The sequence below is a fragment of the Octopus bimaculoides genome, chromosome 16, assembly GCF_001194135.2.
Source record: "Octopus bimaculoides isolate UCB-OBI-ISO-001 chromosome 16, ASM119413v2, whole genome shotgun sequence".
In the NCBI taxonomy this organism is placed as follows: Eukaryota; Metazoa; Mollusca; class Cephalopoda; order Octopoda; family Octopodidae; genus Octopus; species Octopus bimaculoides.
In genome coordinates this window covers 26,500,000-26,520,286 of record NC_068996.1, presented here as the reverse complement: position 1 = coordinate 26,520,286, position 20,287 = coordinate 26,500,000, and the positions used below count along the sequence as shown (strand labels likewise).

General features: G+C 37.8%; 1 long non-coding RNA gene across 1 annotated transcript in view; it reads left to right on the top strand.

The window, feature by feature from the left end:
• LOC128249607 (uncharacterized) overlaps window positions 1-20,287 on the top strand; it is a 154,762-nt gene that overhangs the window by 108,150 nt on the left and 26,325 nt on the right. Inside the window, exon 4 of the long non-coding RNA XR_008265715.1 lies at window positions 13,202-13,293. This is a non-coding gene — a long non-coding RNA (uncharacterized LOC128249607). The remainder of the gene's footprint in view (window positions 1-13,201; window positions 13,294-20,287) is intronic.

Below are 20,287 nucleotides of genomic sequence, written 5' to 3'. Positions count from 1 at the left end.
TATCTGGTTTCACCAGTCCTCAGTCAAATTGTCCAACCCATGCTAGCATGGAAAGCGGATGTTAAACGATGATGATGATGATGATGATATATATTATATATATATACACATTATATATATAATATATATACACACACAACAGGCTTCTTTCAGTTTCTGTCTATCAAATCCACTCACAAGGCTCTGGTTGGCTTGAGGCTATAGTAGAAGACATTTGCCCATGGTGCCACACATTGGGACTGACTGGCATCAATTCATTCAACTAAAAATTCAAGGCAAAGCCCCAGTTTGACCACAGTCTAATGACTAAAACAGATAAAAGATATATTGAGTAGTGAAGAGGCAAAGAATAGTGATAGTACTGATATTTTGTTTTTATTTTAGTTTCAACCAATGACATTACGAAAGCAACTGTTTTAATATCTTCAAATGAAAACAGTAAACAATAAGATAAACACTGCATCCTAACCTACGTAAGCTCTTCTCTTCCTATGGAACATTGGCTATCACACTGTACTTCATTCTGGGCAGTCTTTTTCTTACCCAGGTCTTGTTGGTTTTGAATTGTTACCGATACTTTTTATTCTTTTACTTGCTTCAGTCATTTGACTGTGGCCAGGCTGGAGCACTGCCTTGAAGGGTTCTAGTTCAGCAAATCAACCCCAGCACTTATTCTTTGTAAGCCTAGTACTTATTCTGTTGCTCTCTTTCATTGAACTGCTTACATTACAGTGACATAAACATACCAACACCAGTTGTCAAGTGGTCATGGGGGGGGGTCAATCATACACACACACATGCATGCGTGCATACACACACACGTGTGCGCAAACACACACACACACACACGAGTTTCTTTCAGTTTCCATCTACCAAATCCACTCACAAGGCTTTGCTCAGCCCAAGGCTATAGTTGGAGACATTTCCCCAAGGTGTCACACAGTGGGACTGAACCCAGAACCCCGTGGTTGGGAAGAAAGCTTCTTAACACAGTTATAGGTACCCCTGCACCTATAACTTTGCCTTTTCTTTTCAGGGTGGGAGCGCTGACCTTACACAAACCCTTTTTATCTACCAGAAGAAGTGGTCCATATTAATCTGGCATCTATCCTTTGACCTGTCCAGCTTGAGAGACCCTACTATGAATATGTACACCACTGATATAACTCTTGGGGCTATTGAGGCACACAAACCACCACACTGCAACAAGGACTGGACCTTGTGGTCAACTGCATGCAAAGGTCAGGTATAAACATTGCTACAGGATTTATTCAGTCATTAGGCAGTAGCCTAATGGAGGCACATGACTTGGTGGTAAAAGCATTCGACTCACAATCATGAGGTAGTGAGTTCAGTTCCCAGACTGGGTTTGTGTTGTGTTCTTGAGCAAGAAACTTTATTTTATGTTGCTCCAGTTCACTCTTCTGTAGAGATGAGTTGTGATGTCACTAGTGCCAAGCTGTATTGGCCTTTGCCTTTCCCTTGGATAATATAGGTGGCATGGAGAGGGGAGGCTGGTATGCATGGGTGACAGCTGGTCTTTTATAAACAACCTTGCCCAGACTTGTACCTCAGGGGGTAACATTCTAGGTGCAATCCCATGGTCATTCATGGTCATCCTTACCTTTTTAGGCAGCAACCATGCTGGACCACTGTCTTCAAAGGATTTAGTAGGATGCATCTATCATCAGTATTTATTTTAGTTTGCTATTTATTTCATCATTCTCTGTCTGTCTAATTGCTTACTTGGTTAGTCTACATTACTCCATAAGGAACATGGCCTTTGTTTCCTCGTTTCTCTGGCATATATATTCTTTCCTGGATAGGACACTGGTCCATCGCAGGATTACTCATTTTTACCAAGTGAGTGGACCAGAGCAACATGAAATGAAGTGTTTTGCTCACGAACACAATGCACCACTCGGTCCAGAAATCAAAACCACAATTTTACGATAATGAGTCGAAACCCAAACCACTAAGCCACATGCCTTGACAAAATAGCTAACTTACTGAACATAAAGTAGGCAGAAAGTAATTAGCAATGATTCTTATAAACAAAGCCACATATTCCCACTCTCCATTGTTCTCTCTCCTTTTCTTTTTATTACTTTTCCTCCCTCTTCTTTCTTTCTTTCTTTCTCTTTTCCCGCATCTCAGTCAGTTCTTTTTCTTTGTCTCTTGTCCTCCTCTGTCTGATATTTCTTCTATCCTACAATGTCTTTAGATCACTTCCCATAATATTCTTTTCCACACACATTCCATCTCATTTTGATTCCATGATTGCTTTTCTTTACTATGTTTCTGGATTTCTCCTCCATCAGCTCTTTCTCATTTTGAACAATTTCTTCTCATACTATGTTACCTGTTTGCACTGCTATATTGTACTTCAGTCAAAAGATTCTGTTCAGTATCCTTGTCATTAGTTCTATTTGATATAAACTGAGAGCAAAAAGAAACAAAAAAAGTTTTTTCCAGATTGTTTTTTCTTAATTGAAATATCTTATTATAAAACTTAATTTTTTTTTCTTCTGTATTTGCTTGGACACTTTTACACATATTCTTGTATACTTGTTGTCTTCTTTTTTCTGATATTCAAACTACACTGTCTCACAAATTGTCCCTCTCCAGACTTAGATAAATCTCTCTCTGGTAATTTTTGTTTAAATCTATTGGCATGCTGAAGCTAGCAATTCTGTTGTTAAAGTTGCTGAAGCTGTCAAACTTCAGTCAACATTTGATGAAGAGATAAGTGTGTTTGTCTGTGTGTGTGTGGGGGGAGGGGGTGCATGTGTGTTTTGTGTGTTGTGTTTTCCTTGTCTTGTTCTTCTGCTTTCTCTCCCTCTTTACACACACACACACACACACACACACATACACATACATATACAGGCACAGGCATGGCTATGAGATAAGAAGCTTGCTTCCCAACCACATGGTTCTGGGTTCAGTCCCACTGTGTGGCACCTTAGGCAAGTGTCTTGTACTATACACTTGGGCTAACCAAAACTTTGTGAATCGATTTGGTAGACAGAAACTGAAAGAAGCCCAACGTATATACATATATATATATATATGTATGTATGTGTGTATATATATATATATATATATATATATATATATATATATATATATATACATATGTATATATTTATTTGTTTATGTCTTTGTGTCTGTGTTTGTCCCTCCACCATCACTTGACAACTGATGCTGGTGTGTTTACATTCCCATAACTTAGCAGTCTGGCAAAAGACACTGATAGAATAAGTATTAGACTTACAAAGAATAAGTTGATTTCTTCGATTAAAATACCCTTAAAAGGCATGCTCCAGCATGGCTGCAGTCAAATGACTAAAGCAAGTAAAAGAATAAAAGAATGTGTGTGTGTGCGTGTGTGTGTGTGTGTCTCTACACATTCACACACACACACACACATTCATCTTCATCCCAATCACTACTACTCATACTTTAGCAAGACACTTGTGCTTGTCCCTCTATTGTACTTTAACCTATCAGCACCAGGCATAAAGCTACCTCCCCATCTCTTTTCAGCTGTGCAACTTACTTGACAACCACAAATGTGTTGGTGGCATGGAAAAAAAAAAAGGACCCAGTATACATTGTAAGGCAGTTGGTATTAGGGAGGGCTTCCAACAGTAGAAAACATGTTAAAGCTGACAGAGGAGCTCAGCACAGACTTTTGCAGCTTGCAGAATCTTGTCAAGCCATTCAACCCATGCCTGCATGGAAAATGGATGTTAAATGATGATGTTGAAGATAACACACACTAAGATATATATTGGGTCATGCCATAAATAATTCAGTTTTTTATACTACTTCTATTTTTCAAAATTAAGATAAACAAAGTTCTTTTTTAATCTAAAATATACTCTCCTTCATTTTCTGCAATGCTCTTCCATCTATCTGGTAGACTTGCAAGGCCCCTTTTCCAAGATTCGCTTGTCTGTGATGAAAAATACCCCTCCAGTACTGTTCTGACTTCATCTACAGAATTCATATTTTTTCTGCCTAAATGATTTTGAAGACTGTGGAATAAAGCAAATATGGTGGGTGGGGCATCATTTCCTATTCAAACTGCTCCAGCCTTTGGAATGTTATCCTTGTTGTATGTAACCAGTGTTATCCTGATGGAAGGACACCTATCATCTTGAAATCAAAGATGGTTGTTTCTCTTCTAGCGCTGACTTAAGCTGCTCGCAGAAGAGCTCCCCTGTTATTGTTTGGTGTGGGTTTAAAAGTTCAAATTGGACTAAACCTTTCACATCCTACCAAAGAGATAACAACACCTTCCATGGGTCAAAACTTTCTTTAGCCTGGGGTACTGGTGTTTCTTCTTTCCCTACCTACTGTCTTTGGCACTTGAGATTTTTATAGAAAACCCATTTCTCATCACCAGTCACTATTTGGTCCAAAATGATTCATTTGTGAGATGTAACAGCAAAGAAGGGCACACATTCACTCTCTGCAGACAATTATACTCAAAAAGTTTGTAAGGAACTCATTGACTCAATTTGCTGACTTTTCTGGATGGCATGCAGATGTCAATGAATAGTTGAATGACCAAATCCAAGCTTCTCTGCCAGTTCCTCAACAGTTATGATAGGATTTTGTTCAACCAGGGTTTGCAGGGTGTTCTCATCAAGCTCTACAGGTTTTCCAGGATGAGGTACATCTTCTAAGCTGTAGTTTCTGGCTCAGAATTTCTGGAACCACCATTGACACTGGTTTATGCTTATTGTCTGATGCCAATATACTACATTAACATTCCTCGCACTTTCTGTTGCATTGTTGTCTTTATTGAAGTCATAAAGCAAAATAAGCCGAATATGATCCTTTGTCACTTCTATTATAGCTTTGAAAAAGTAACTGTTAAAATCGAACTGTACTCTTCAAAACTTGCACTAAGAATAAGTACAAGGTAAAATTACTACCTGCTTTTATAGCAAGGTGATGCTGGTAGTTTATCCCTTCCCCGTCTGACTTTTAGTTCACGCAATTGAAAAACCACATTATTTAGGGGATGACCCAGGTCGTTGTCAGTGTCGCTGGACTGGCTCCTATGCAGGTGGAACGTAAAAAACACCATTTGAGCGTGGCCATTGCCAGTACCACCTGACTGGCCTTCGTGCTGGTAGCACGTAAAAGCACCTACTACACTCTAGGAGTAGTTGGCGTTAGGAAGGGCATCCAGCTGTAGAAACTCTGCAGATCAGATTGGAGCCTGGTGTAGCCATCTGGTTCACCAGTCTTCAGTCAAATCGTCCAACCCATGCTAGCATGGAAAGCGGATGTTAAACGACGACGATGATGATGATGATATAAAACCATCTTAAAGGGATGTCAGCATCCAAGTTCTCCAGTCTTATCCAGAGTATCAGTGAAAAACTAAAGATGTTACATTTGCATTGATGGATATGGGTATATTTTTGTTCATCTGTGAGAAAAAGAAAATGGAGAATTTGACATCAAGTTATTAGAACATATTTTATTCCAAACAAAAACAAACTCTTAGCACCTACAATTGTTTCCATGCTCAATTAATTCAACTTGAGAAATTAAATTAAATTAAATTAAATTAAATTAAAGTTTCCTATTGAATTTAGCTAATTGGGCATTTCATCAGCAGATGAATTTGATAGAACGAGGTTACATCCCAATGCGTTGGTAGATCCTTGACAGACTAAGATATGTGCGTTTTTGCATCCAATGTATTTAAAAATACGTCCAGTATATTTCTTAAATACATTGGATGCAAAAACGCACATATCAGTCTATCAAGGATCTACCAACACGTTGGAATGTAGCCCCTTTCTATCAAATTACTCTGCTGACAAAATGCCCAATTAGCTATATATTCAATAGGAATCGTTAATCTAATTTAATATAATTTCTCAAATTGAATTTAAGCTTGGAAACAAGTGTAGGTGTTAAGAGTTTGTTTTTTCTTGCAATTAAATATGTTCTAATAAATTGATGTATATATCTCAATTTTTCCATTTTCTTTTTCTCATATATATATATATCTCCACACATACACATATACAATATATATACGTATACATGTCAGCAAGGAACATGAATGTTTGACAATGATAGGCACAGGAGTGGCTGTGTGATAAGTAGCTTGCTTACTAACCACATGGTTCTGGGTTCATTCCCACTGCGTGGCACCTTAGACAAGTGTCTTCTACAATAGCCTCGGGCCGACCAAAACCTTGTGAGTAGATTTGGTAGATAGAAACTGAAAGAAGCCCGTCGTATATATGTATATATATATATATATATGTGTATATGTTTGCGTGTCTTTGTTTGTCCCCCCACCATCGCCTGACAACCGATGGTGGTGTGTTTACGTCCCCGTAGCTTAGCGGTTCGGCAAAAGAGACCGATAGAATAAGTACTAGACTTACAAAGAATAAGTCCTGGGGTTGATTTGCTCGACTAAAGGTGATGCTCCAGCATGGCCGCAGTCAAATGACTGAAACAAGTAAAGAGTAATGATGAAGTGTATGAGTATATATCATCGCCATTTAGCATCCATTTTCCATGCTGGCATGGATTAAACAGTTTGACTGGAACTGGTAAGCCAGAGAGCTGTACCAGGTTTGTCTGATTTTGACTTGGTTTCTATAGCTGAATGCCCTTCTTAATGCCAACCACTCCACAGAGTGTAGTGGGTGCCTTTACGTGTAACTGGTATGGGTGCTTTTACATGTCACCATTACTGGCCACAACTATGATTTCTCTAGGCTTGATGAGTCTTCACAAGCACAGCAAATCACCAAAGGTTTTGATCATTCGTCATCGCCTTCGTGAGACCCAACATTCAAAGACTGCAAACACACACACACACACACACACACTCCACACGCACAAATATTTAAATATACCAAAAAGAAAAATATCAAGAGTCTTTCCCAAGCCATAGCCTCATAAGGCTGGTTTCCTGGATCTTGTGATGCATATATTCCTCTCCCGGATAGGACATTAATTTGTTGCAAGTTGAGTGTTTTGCTGAACAACACAGCACATTGTCGAGTCCTGGTATCGAAACCACAAGCTTACAAACATGAGTGCAACAGCCTAACCACTAAGTGATGTGCTTCAACACACACACATACATTTTATATATGTGTGTGTGCATCCACACACGCACGCACATACACAAGTACATACACGCACGCACTCACACACACACACACACACACGCACTCACACACACAAAGATAAATATCTAATTATCTATACATACATTTGCAAAACATATGTATACCTGTGTGTATGTGTGTGTGCGTGTGTGTGTAGGGATACATATAATCTATGCATGATTGTACGCGCAAACACAAGTACTTACACACATTCAATGTGCGCGTGCGTGCGTGCCTGCGCGTGTTTATGTGTATACATCTTGATTGTGACAGTAATGGGACAGTTATTATTGCTTCGCTGCCGTGGCTGGTTATGTCTTTTTGTTCCGTGGTTTACGACTGTTAAGTAATATTAGCAATAACTATATCGACCGCAATTGCATGCATAATGAAATGATTAAATAAATATATAAACACAGAGGAGTGGGAAAAGAAACGAGTGGAGACTCGATAAAAATTACCACCACCATCACCACCACTATGTCACCATCACCATCATTACTAACAATAAACAAGTCGTGAACGAAACAATAACTATGAACAGACGAAAATCCAAGAAAAATTGCAAATGGCAAATAAGACATCGAATAAGTCAGTTTTAAATGGATTGCTTGATAAGAACCTGCAGATGAAACAGTGTTGTGTTGCCTCTACATCATTTCCTGATATTGATTTCAATATCATTCTTTTCTTCCTTTTTGGGAGATAGCTAAGAGGAGGGAACATTTTTATTTGGTTGCTGTCGTCAATATTGTTGTTATTATTGTTGTTGTTGTCGCTGCTGTTGTTATTGTTGTTGAGCTCTGAGGTCATCTCTAATAGAGCAGACTTATGATCAAAGACGTTCCACCTTGAAGTTACCATCTTCTTTTTGTTTCGGGCATGATTTATCTTGGATTCCATTGTCCAATATAACTACATTCTCCGATAAGTATGTTGTAATTCAATACGAAATAGGCTGCCGTTTCTGACAGATGAGACAACTAAACAGAAGCTTCCTAATTATTTGTTGTTGTTGTTTTAAACACTTGTAAATATCACCTGGAAGATTTTGTGGTTGTTATTGAAGTATTTTTTTTATTAAACGAAGTTGTTTTAGTAGATTAATACCAGCAGTGTTACTGCTTACCTAGGCATCCCAATGAGGACAGTGGTTAAACAGACAACCAGTGTTGGAATAGATGACTGCTGAATGAAACGATGGTAATGAAAGTGACGATAGAGATAAATGGTGAAACCGTTGGTACTGATGAAACGGACGACGGTAGTGGTAAAAGAAATGGCAGTGCTACTACTGTTCTCTAATCTGCAGGTCCAGCATACAGTACAACCCATTTGATTAATGGAAATAGGATATTTTCACTGAAGTAATTATAACAGCAACAGTTTTTCACTTATTTATTCCAAAACCTCACAACAAATAATATTCTTGATTTTGCTCCTGTGATGCTATGACGATGAGGCCTTCAAGGATCCCAGCTCTTGAAGTACCAGCAGGCTGACTTTCAGTGAATACCCTTGAGATTTGGTGAAGCTGGATACGAAAGAAAAGTGACCCTTTTTAAATTTAATTGTGAATTAAGTTGGCTCCATAGGTACTCTAGAAATGAATAGTTACCAGCAAATTTTCCTGACATGGCTGTGTTCTTAAGAATATGAGGTGAGATTTCGGTGAGATTTGGTAAAGTTGGATACAAAAGAAAAGTGACCCTTTTAAAATCCTTTAGATGGTGAAGGTTGTTATTGAGCCATCTAATATGATTCTTAGAAGGCTGTTATGATATTGTAGTGGTAGGAACCTGGTGAAGAATGTATAAAACACAAGGCGGTAACTTTAACATGTTTATTGTGGTCACACGCATATACACAATGGAATGATGAATAGAATGGCTGATGGACTTTTATATATATCTACAGGCATCTGTGTGGGTTGTATGTAAGCTGTTAACTCTGATGAGAAGCTCATGAACAGCGATGTAGGAGCCAGAGCAGTGTGTTGGTGTTGTGTAGACATTTGACAATGATGGTGAGAGACATCTGGTAGGCAGGTAGGCTCAAATGCTTGATTGGAACAGACTGTCTCAGATGACTTATTTGCAGGTTGTGATTGGTTGGGTTGCATATTAGTGCATGATAGAATGAGAGACAAATTGCACCAATATCAACTGATTGGAGTGGTAGATACAACGGGGTCCAAAAGAGCGCCCAAAGGTTAGCTGTTACTTGCTACAATCATAAATATGTAATATAAGAGAGGAAGCTCACTAGAGTTTGCTACAGACTGCCCCTCCCCCACAGGTCATTTTGTGAGAGACAAAATATATGATAAAAGGAAGATATCTGTAGCGAAGAGGTGAAAAAGGTTGAGTAGCCAGCAAAACTTGATGTGCAAATGTGATAGACCTACGTCCAGCTAAGTGGAAAACACAGGAATGCGAAGAATCAAGGTAAATGAGAGAATATTAACAGCTGTGAGAGTGAGCAGTGCCAAGAGTTTGTCTGCAACACAGAGGCAAAAGCTGTAGGTGCTAGAAAAGCGACAGTGACTAGCAAAGTGAGTCAAGCCGTAAAGATGGTGGCAAAAGAAAGTTCCATAAAGATGGTGGCAAAAGAAAGTTCCAAAGATTAGCTGTTACCTCTTACATTCGTATGTAATATAAGAGAGGAAACTCACTAGAGTTCGCTACAATTCAAATGAAAAAAATTAGTTGGCTTCATAGGTAATCTAGAAATGAAAAGTTACCAGTAAATTTTCCTGACTTGGGTGTGTTCTCCAGAACATGAGGTGTCATGATTTTGATGGTCATTCTATTGCCAAAATTATTGTTTAGGTTGATCTAGATTATAAAGTAGCTTTATTGATGCTCCAAACTTTAGACTGAATGGAGTAACTCCTGCTGGTTTAATCCTTTAACATTCACATTATTCTGTCAATTGTACTGCTAATTTATTCACATCGTTTTGAATTAATCATGCACTCATAGCTTCAAGATTTTGATGAGGTAACAGTTAATTTTTATAATGATATTGTAGGATTTGTGTGAGAGGCCAGATCTGGCCAGTTTGAATATAAAACAGGTAGAATATTTTGGCTGGATATGGTTGGTTTAAATTGTAAAGAGTTAACACTGTACAGAAATTGCCGGATAATTTACAATATGATCCAGAATAGTAATGTTATCTACTAATTAGTATCTTTTCTCTCTGGATGATATCTCTCTTTCTTTCTTTTCTTTTTTTTTTTTACTTGGTGCTAAATATTGTACGGGATAACCATGTCTGATGTAAATGTTAGGAAAGACTCTGGTAACCGGTTCCTATTTTATTTCAATAATTTTGACAACCAAAGGACAATTAAATTTGGCTGTTGGAGTCTTTTTCAAGTAGTCCCTTTCTCTCTTTGAATGGTTCAATAGTAAACTCATCAACATTGTTAGCATCAGTTATACCACCACCACCACCACCACCCACAACATCATCATCATTTAACATTCACTTTTCCATGCTTGCATGTGTCAGAGAGAATTTGTTGAGGCAGAATTTTCCTACAGCCTGATGCCCTTCCTGTCACCAATCCTCACCTGTTTCTAAGCAAAGTAATACTTGCCATTGGCTAAGACATATTCTTCATGGAAGAATGGAAATGAACAACATTGTTTGTATGGCAGTGATACTCATTTGCAACTATTGCATAATGTCATACACACACACACACACACACACACACACACAATAAGCTTCTTTCAGTTTCTGCCTACCAAATCCCTTCACAAGGTTTAGTAGAAAAACTATTACCCAAGATGTCACATATTGGGACTGAACCCAGAAACATGTAGTTGAGAAGCAAAATTCTTAACTACACAGCCATGCCTGTACCTTGCATGTTGTTACTGAGGCTGAGCTGTTGAACATAGAACTAGAAATAAGATACTTTTTTGATAGATACCAATCCAATCAGATTGGGTCTCTCAAAAATTATTAGCAAAGATTATCTGAACCCACCACTAAGAACCACAATCACTCTTTGGTCTTCAAATTCTGTATTGCCTAACACGTCATTCAGCTGCCCATGTGTGGTTTGTACTAATTTCAATGCAAATTCTCGTCTTTTGCAGGATATTGTCTTCAAATGAGGTTGTTCATGCCATTTGAAGATGAGGGATAGCTTAAACATGGAGTATATAGTTCTTTCTATCCAGAAGTGTTGGATTGTTCAAAGTAAGCCTCTCACCTCGAATTGTTATGGTTGTTTTTTGTCTCTATCTTATGGGAAAAAAGTGAGTTTGATTCCTGGACAAGGCTGTGTGTTGTGTTCTTTGAGTTGCAACATCACTGGTGCCACACTGTATTGGCTTTTGCCTTTTCCATGGATAGCATTGGTGGTGTGAAGAGGAGAGGCTGGTATGCATGGGCGACTGCTGATCTTCCATAAACAACCTTACCCAGACTTCTGCCTCAGAGGGTAACTTTCTAATGCAATCCCATGGTCATTTATGACTAAAGGGTCGTTTTACTCTTACCCTTTATCTCATACGAAATGCTTACAGTAAAGATGGTATCTATGTTGCTCTGAGTTTCCCTTTCAAAACCTCTAGAATATTGTTTGTTACATTTTTGATCTGGCATGCAAGATGTGACAAAACTTATGATTTGATCTGGACCATAGAAGAGTTGAGTACTGGAAAATTAAAGATTTTTGGATCCCATTAGCTTTATAAAGCAACTCTCTTGAAATTTTCTTAACATCGTCTGCCTTATTGTCTTCTTGCACATGGTCAGTATGTGAGAAGGAAGAAGTCCTCTTTTTTCTCATTCAATAACGATCATCCAAACACTAAAATCAACAAAATTATTTCTTCTTTTAAAATACAGAAGAGTTTTTTTCACTTCTCATGACATCATGCTGAATTTTTGGGTATTAATGTCAGAAAAGTTCATCTGAAATTTCTTTTCATTTAGAACTTCATGTGAATATAATCTTGAAGAACTTTGTGATGTAGGCCATTGAATTTTGAACAAAGTCCTCTATTCTTAACTTACTTTCAATTTCTTTGAATAAAACCCCAATTTTCTGTCTCAGTTTTAGTATATATCTCCACCATCAAAATGGCTGATTACTTCATTGTATATCAGAGCACTGTTGATTAAATTGTTCTTGTGCAATGAAATGATAGGTATTAAAATCTTTGCAATGGATTGATCAATCGATTTCTTGTCCTGGGTCAATCTGCTCTTGATAGAGTTGATATCCTTTTGATCATTCCATATTAAAAGGCAGAAAATTAAATATTTGCTACAAATGTCCACTTATCATCACCATCATCATCATCATCATCATCATCATCATCATCATCATCAAGACAGTGAGCTGGAAGAATCATTAGCTGGGCAAAATGCTTAGCAGCATTTCATCTGTCTTTACATTCATCATCATCATCATTATTCTGACTTCAAATTCCACTGAGGTCGACTTTACCTTCCATGGTTGATGAAATAAATACCAGTTGAGTACTGTGTTCAATGTAATTGACTTACACCCTTCACGAAATTGCTGGCCTTGTGCGAAAATTTGAATTATTATTATTATTATTATTATTATTATTATTATTATTATTATAAGGCGGTGAGCTGGCAGAATCATTAGCATGTCAGGTGATATGCTTACTGGTATTTCATCTGCCACTACATCCTGAGTTCAAATTCCGCTGAGGTTGACTTTGCCTTTCATCTTTTCGGGGTTAATTAAATAAGTACCAGTTTCACATTGGAGATTGATGTAATCCTGTCCCACAAGCTGCCCTTATGGCAAAAATTTTAAATCATGATTATTATTATTATTATTATTGTCTTTTCTTGAATTCTTTCTGTGCCAGCGTGCTATGTTCACTTACTATGTGTGTAAGACTTTTCTCTTTTGATTTGCATAATCTACATTGGGAATCTACTTGGTTTTTGTGTATTTTGGTTTTTATTCAATTAGTCCTTATTGCTTGATGTTGTGTAGCTACTAACAAACTTTCCGTCTCCCTCTTCAGCTTTCCTTTCTGCAACCATAACCATGCATCACTACTATATGCTGCAACTATCTTTGGGAATCTACCATGCAATGCCTTCTCCCACCAGTCAGGTAATTTCTGTTCTTCTTTCTGGTTTTTAAGTTCGTTTGGGTTTTTGGTTTCCCTGTCTTGTGACTCTAGCACCTTTTAATAAACTTTCTTCACTATTTCCTACATATATCTACTCTATATCTACTCTAGCTAACTCAGTCTGCTACTGATATTAACCCTCTTCCGCCTTCCTTTCTAGGTAGGTATAATCTTGCTACTCCCTTGGGTAAAGCCCTCCATTCATATTGAATTCCTTCCTAGTTCTTCTGCCCAGCTTTGCTAATTCAGTTTTTGTCCAATCTACAAAAGCTGCTGAGTATCTAAGTAATGATACTACCCAAGTATTTACAACTTTCACTAGATTTGGGCCATTTAGTTTTGACTTCATTAGCTTCCGCATCCTTCTGATGTACTCCTTCTCAATTTCTGTTTTCATTTCTGTAGTTAGTACCCTGTCAGATTTTAATACTTTGAAGTCAGTGTGACACACACCACAGGGACGTACAGGAGCAAAAAAAATTAGTATATTTTTATATTATTGATTATTATTATCAAAATAGTCAGCTGACAGAATTGTTAGCATGCTGGACAAAACAGTTAGCTGCATTTTGTCCATATTCATGTTCTAAGTTCAAATTCACTGAGATTGACTTTGCTTTCATCCTTTCAGGGTCAATAAAATAGTTGAGTACTGGGGGTCAGTGTAATTGACAATCACTCTCAACCTAAATTCCAGGAGTTGTACCTATATTAGAAAGGATTATTACTATTATTGAGGCAGTGAGTTTCCAGAATCATTAGCACATTGAACAAAATGCTTAGAAGAATTTCTTCCAGCTTTTTATATTCTTGATTCAAATTACATCAAGGTTAACTTTGCCTTTCATCCTTTTGAAGTTATTAAAATAAAATACCAATCAAATACTGGAGTCAACGTAATCAACTTGCCCTTCCCCTCAAACTTGGTAGCTTCATTATTTATATTCTGATCCCTGTTCCTTGTGAATATGCCCGTCATTTTGCCACCATCTCTATCCTGCTGTCTCCTACTCTCTCTCTCTCTCTCTCTCCTTCTCCTGCACTTCCCTCAGGTTGAGTAACCATATATTTCCTTTGCAGTAGCACACCTCTTTCTGTCTTCATTCCTGACCTTTCTCTCTCCGGCCAGGTAATCTTGTACTTCCTTTATAGCAAGACACCTGTATCTGTCTCAATATAACCTTTTCATCATCCAACACAAGATCACCTCCTCCAATACCTCCTCTCCTTTGAAAGTTTTTTCTTTTTTGTCTTGCAAGTGTACTTGGTTAGCCTGTCAGTGCAGGTGCTACTTAAAAGTACCCAGTCCACATTGTAAAATGGTTGACATTTGGAAGGGTATCCAGCTGTAAAAACCTTGCCAAAACTGACCCTGCCTGTGCTTGTGCTACATAAAAAGCACTAAGTCCACTCTGCTGAGTGGTTGGTGTTAGGAAGGGGATCCAGCTGTAAAAATCCTTCCAAAACAGTCACAGAAGTCTGGTGCAGGCTTCTGCCTGGCTGGCTCATGTGAAACTGTCCCACCCGTGATAGCATGGAAGGTGGACGTTAAACGATGATGATAATGATGATGATGATTGAAACGTAACTTTTATTTTTCTTTTCTTCAAACTAATATTATGTCATTGTCCAACCCAATCTGCTATACACATTGGTGCATCTTTGCTGTACATCTTGTTTAATTGCTGCCCATGAAGTAAACCTGTACAAAATTGTGATACTCTTTAGTCAGTGTAGAGAGTATCCATTAAATGGTTACAAAGCCTATGAATTTTATAAGTTGTAGAAAATTGAATGTCTCTCAGATTCTCATCACATCCAAACATTGTTATTTGAAATGCTCAGTTGTATTTTTGAAGGCAGCTTTTGTACTGAGGTACTTCTTGAATTTCCTGAAAGAGCGAATGCATAAAAACTTCAAGATTGTATTATAGGGAGCTTAATATTTATTCCTGAGCAACACAGACCTGGTGCTTTTACAGGTCACAGCCAATTTATATTTCTCAATGTTCTTGCTCGGCTTCTGCTCAGGTTGTAGAATGGTGCAACTGATTTCTGTTTTGCCTAATTTCTGGCTGTTCCTTCCTTAGTTTGTTGTTTTCTTGTAGTAGCAGTCATTTGTCTGTTTTAATCCAAATGTATTATCTTTCCAATGCTTATTCAAGCATTTGTGCCATAGTATTACAGTTCTAAACAGACAGCAATGAACCTATACAAAAACATTAAAAACTAAAAAAACAAAATTGATAAAAAAAAATTAAACTAAAGGTCTTGGTTTCTTTATATGTCTAATATGTATACTTACATGCATGTGTGTGTGCACATGCACACATACACACATGCGTGCACTCACGTGCATGCACACATACACACAGATAGTACAGTAATATAGGTATTCTTTCCAACAGCCAGACCATGTGTTCTGGGGAATACATAACAGCAAAGTGGAAATCACACAGTAAATTTTAACGCTTTTGTTGCCATATTCCTGTTGAAATGAATTGCCTATGTTTCAATTAACTTTGAAAATAATTAAGAATTTAGTAAAATAACTGTCATTACTAAGCTGCTGTTTGGAACACAGATTAATAAATTTTGATGGAAGGTTTTAATTTAAATCACTTTAAAGCATTTACTCTAGGGTATTACTGTGAACGTATCTACTTACAAACACATTTTACAATTATCTCTCACTCTCCTTTCCTACGCATACACATAGACACATGCACACATTTATATATTATCTTTCCATACTTTTCAGTTTTGAAAGCTGGACCAATTACATATTTTCTTTTTATATAAGCCAGTTCCTGGCAAGTTCTGAAATGATATGTGTGAGCAGACAAGATGGACAATTTGTCTTTAAAATTCAGAAGAGAAAGAAAGAGATAGATAGGTAGATAGAGAGATAGATAGACAGATAGATAGATAGATAGATAGAGAGAGAGAGAGAGAGAGAGAGAGAGAGAGAGAGAGAGAGAGAGAGAGAGAGAGAGAGAGAGAGAGAGAGAGAGAGAGAGAGAGAGAGAGAGAGGTGGAGAGTGAGAAGAAAAACAGATGTAAAATAGCTATGCTTTACTTGACAGCACAAATATATGTAAATATTGTCAGGTGGAACAGGTATTAAAAATAAATTGAAGTGAACACGTTTTTATTGTCAAATAACATTTTATTCAATTGATCACCAGTACTTTCATATTTTTCACTTGAAACTTCTTTTCTTAAGAAATCCATTGTCATTTTTAATTTTATCAAAATTTTTGTAGCAGCTTTGCAGGATGTTTGTTTTACCCATCAGAAGACTCCTGACTGCAGTTTCTACCATACTCTTCTTTTCTTTTGATCATTCATTATTTATTGTTGAAAGCATTTATTTTACTGATGGAAGACAAAGTATTCTTTACCAATTTGTGTATTTCTTCATGACAAGTAATCAAATTTTACCACTTTTCTTCTCCTTCATCATCATCATCATCATCATCATCATCATCATCATCACCATCACCATCATCATCATCAGCACCACCACCACCACCACCACCACTACCACCACCACCACCACCACCACCACCATCATCATCATCATCATCATCATCATCATCATTTAATGTCTGTTTTTCATACTGGCATGGGTTATATGGTTTAGCTGGAGATGTTAAGTTGGAGAGCTGCATCAGGCTCCAGTCTGTTTTGGCTTGGTTTTTATGGCTGGATGCCCTTCCTAATGTCAACCACTCCCAAGAGTGTACTGGGTGCTTTTTATGTGCCACCAGTATGAGTGCCTTTTGTGTGTCACTAGCACAGGTGCCTTTAATGTGTCACTGGCACTGGCCACAACACCATGGTTTCACTTAACTTGACATGTCTTCTCAAGCACAGCAATTCACCAGGAATCCTGGTCATTTGTCATCGCCTGTGTGAGACTCAACATCCAAAGATTACATTTCACCACTTTGTCCCACATCTTTTTGGGTTTACCTCTTCCACAGGTTCCTTCTACCATTAGAGATCAACACTTCTTTATGCAGCTGTCCTTATGATACTTAAAGTTTTGTGCTGCTCAAATTTCTCTTTTCGAAGCCCCACAGCATCATTGCAATCTAATAAGTTGATCAATATTTATTACTTGCTTCCCAATCCTTTGGTTGATCTGAAGTCTGCAGACTTCTCAATACAATGTCTTTGGAATCTATCCACATAAAATTCTCTGGTTGTTCAAAGTTCTCTTTATATGTATCTACATTTGAGAGATATCTTTCATAAAATCTTTTAAACTATATCTTAACTTTTCAATGCCTTTAACATTTTCTTTGAGTTTTCTATGTTCAGTATATGTAACCAGGCTTTCTATTTCTAGTTTGATATTTGCTGCATTGGTATTGTCCTTCTGTCTGACCAGAATCAATTTGTTGAAAAAGCTAAACTGTTCATGTACAAACCAGAAATATATTTCTCAAAAATCAGTTTCAAAGAATTGTGCTATCAGTCTTGGACACTGTTCTTGGGAACAAAATAAGATTTCAAGCCAGCAAAATATAAAGAATTCTTTCAACTGCTGGTAGCATTGACAAAAATCTGGTATTATTATGTTGTAATAGATTTTAGTATTCCACTTTGGCAAAGTCCCAAAATTCTTTTAGCTGTGTTACATGAACTATTTATATGTGAAAATATTTGAAAATTTTCACAGAAACTGCTTCAGTATCATAATAGATCAACAACTGTTTGGAGATAGTTGTGCACAATGTGTGCAACACAGACAATGCCAACAAGATCTCTTTCAAGTCTGGTTTTTAATCGGCTAAATATGTTGTTCTTGTCTTTTCATTAAACACCACCAAAACTTAGGCTGTAATTGTCTCTGCAAAAGGCAGTGAGTTTTTCCAGCTACTCATGGTTGTCAATAACTAAGATGAAGGCATTAAAAAAGATCTCAGTCAGTTCAGCTGAAACAATGTGCATATCCAAAAATTTTACTTGTATACTCTCCCCCGGGCCAGGAATATAGCATTGAACAGTGAAAGGTATCATTTTGCCATCTATTCAATTCAATTCATTCATAGAAATTTTCACAAAACTTGTTTTTGCTTGGTCTTTAGCTATTGGTGCAATTACAATTAAAATTATGGCTTCACATTTTGTGTGAGTCAAAACTTTGGCTCAAAAAGTTTAGAGACTAATTCTAACAAACCAGCCAGATGTCTTGTATCTCAAGTCATGAGAAACTACGAAAAGTAGAAGTGGCTTCTTTAGCTGTAATCTAATTCTATTCATGATAATTTAGAGATTTTAAATCATCTTTAATATCCAGTCAAGCTCCATTCAACATATAGACTTCTGCAAAACATTAATTGCATTTATCCCAGCCACACAAAGCAGTCTTCTTTTCATGAAGAAAAGGGAAATCCTTCTTGAGTTCTTTCATAAATGTATCATACTCTTTTTGGCATTGTAAGACTAAATCAACAATATTCTCAAGTAATCAAAACCAAAGTAAAGTGAAATAAGGAATATACATTACAATTGTACAGATGTGGCTGTGTGATAACAAGCTTTCTTCCAAACCATGTGGTTTGAGGCTCAGTCCCACTGCACACCACCTTGGATAAGTGTTTTCTATTATGGCCTGGGCTAACCAATGTTTAGTGGGTGGATTTGGTAGACAGAAACTGAAAGAAGCCCATCATGTATGTGTGTGTGTGTGTGTGTGTGTATTTAGTAGAATTTGGGTAAAAATCTCGTAACGTGCATTTAAGAGCTTGGTTCTGCACCAGTTGGTATATAAATATTAATTCAACAACTTAAAGCTGGTGTCCAGTGCAGTAACAAATGTTGTGATTCACTATTAAAGCCTGGTATCTTCCATCCTGTGTTATATTATTCTTATACATAGATATATAATTCCGAGTAGAGGTAGGGGTCCACCAAGGTTCAGTCCTCAGCCCCCTCCTATTTATCATAGTCCTCCAGGCAATAACATGGGAATTCAAGACAGGATGCCCCTGGGAGCTCCTCTATGCTGATGACCTTGCAATAATTGCTGAGTCACTATCAGAACTAGAGGAGAAGTTTCAGGTGTGGAAGCAAGGACTAAAAACCTAGCTAAAACCAAAATCCTAATAAGTAGAAAGGTAGAGAAAACACAAACCACTTCAGGTAGATGGCCCTGCTCGATCTGTAGAAAAGGCGTAGGTAGAAACTCTATAAGATGTATCCAGTGTAAGCTATGGACACATAAGAGGTGCAGCAATATCAAAGGAAGGCTAACTAGGAAGTTAGTTTTTGTACGTGGCAGATGTTCAGGAGCAATAAACACTGAAAATGTGCAGAAAACAACTTCCGTCACATTCCAGGGAGAAAAACTAGAATTGGCTTCTGTTACCAAGGTGACCAAGTCAGTAGCGCAGGAGGGTGCGCTGAAAGTGTAGCTGCTAGAATAAGAATAGCAAAGTTCAGAGAGCTCTTACCTCTGCTGGTGACAAAGGGCCTCTCGCTCAGAGTAAAAGGCAGACTGTATGACGCCTCTGCCAAGGGTGTAGCCAGTCCATTTATTCGTACCTCTCCTTCATTGGACACTAAACTCTGCTTGCGAAGACCTGTTGAGGCAAATGAAATCGAAATCGAACCAAATTCGACGACTGACACCCATGCCAACCTCTCCTTCATTGGACACTAAACTCTGCTTGTGAAGACCTGTTGGGGCGAGTGAAATCGAAACTGAAATCATAATTGAACCAAATTCAATGACTGGCACCTGTGCCAGTGGAGCGCTAACAGCACCGTCCGTGCGTGACCATTGCCAGAGCAGCTGTCTGGCTTCCGTGCCAGTGGCATGTAAATAGTACCACTTGAGTGTGATCGTTACCAGCATCGCCTTACTGGCACATGTCCCAGTGGCGCATGAAAAAGCATTTGAGCGAGGTCGTTGCCAGTGCTGCTGGACTGGCTTCTGTGCAGGTGGCACGTAAAAAACAC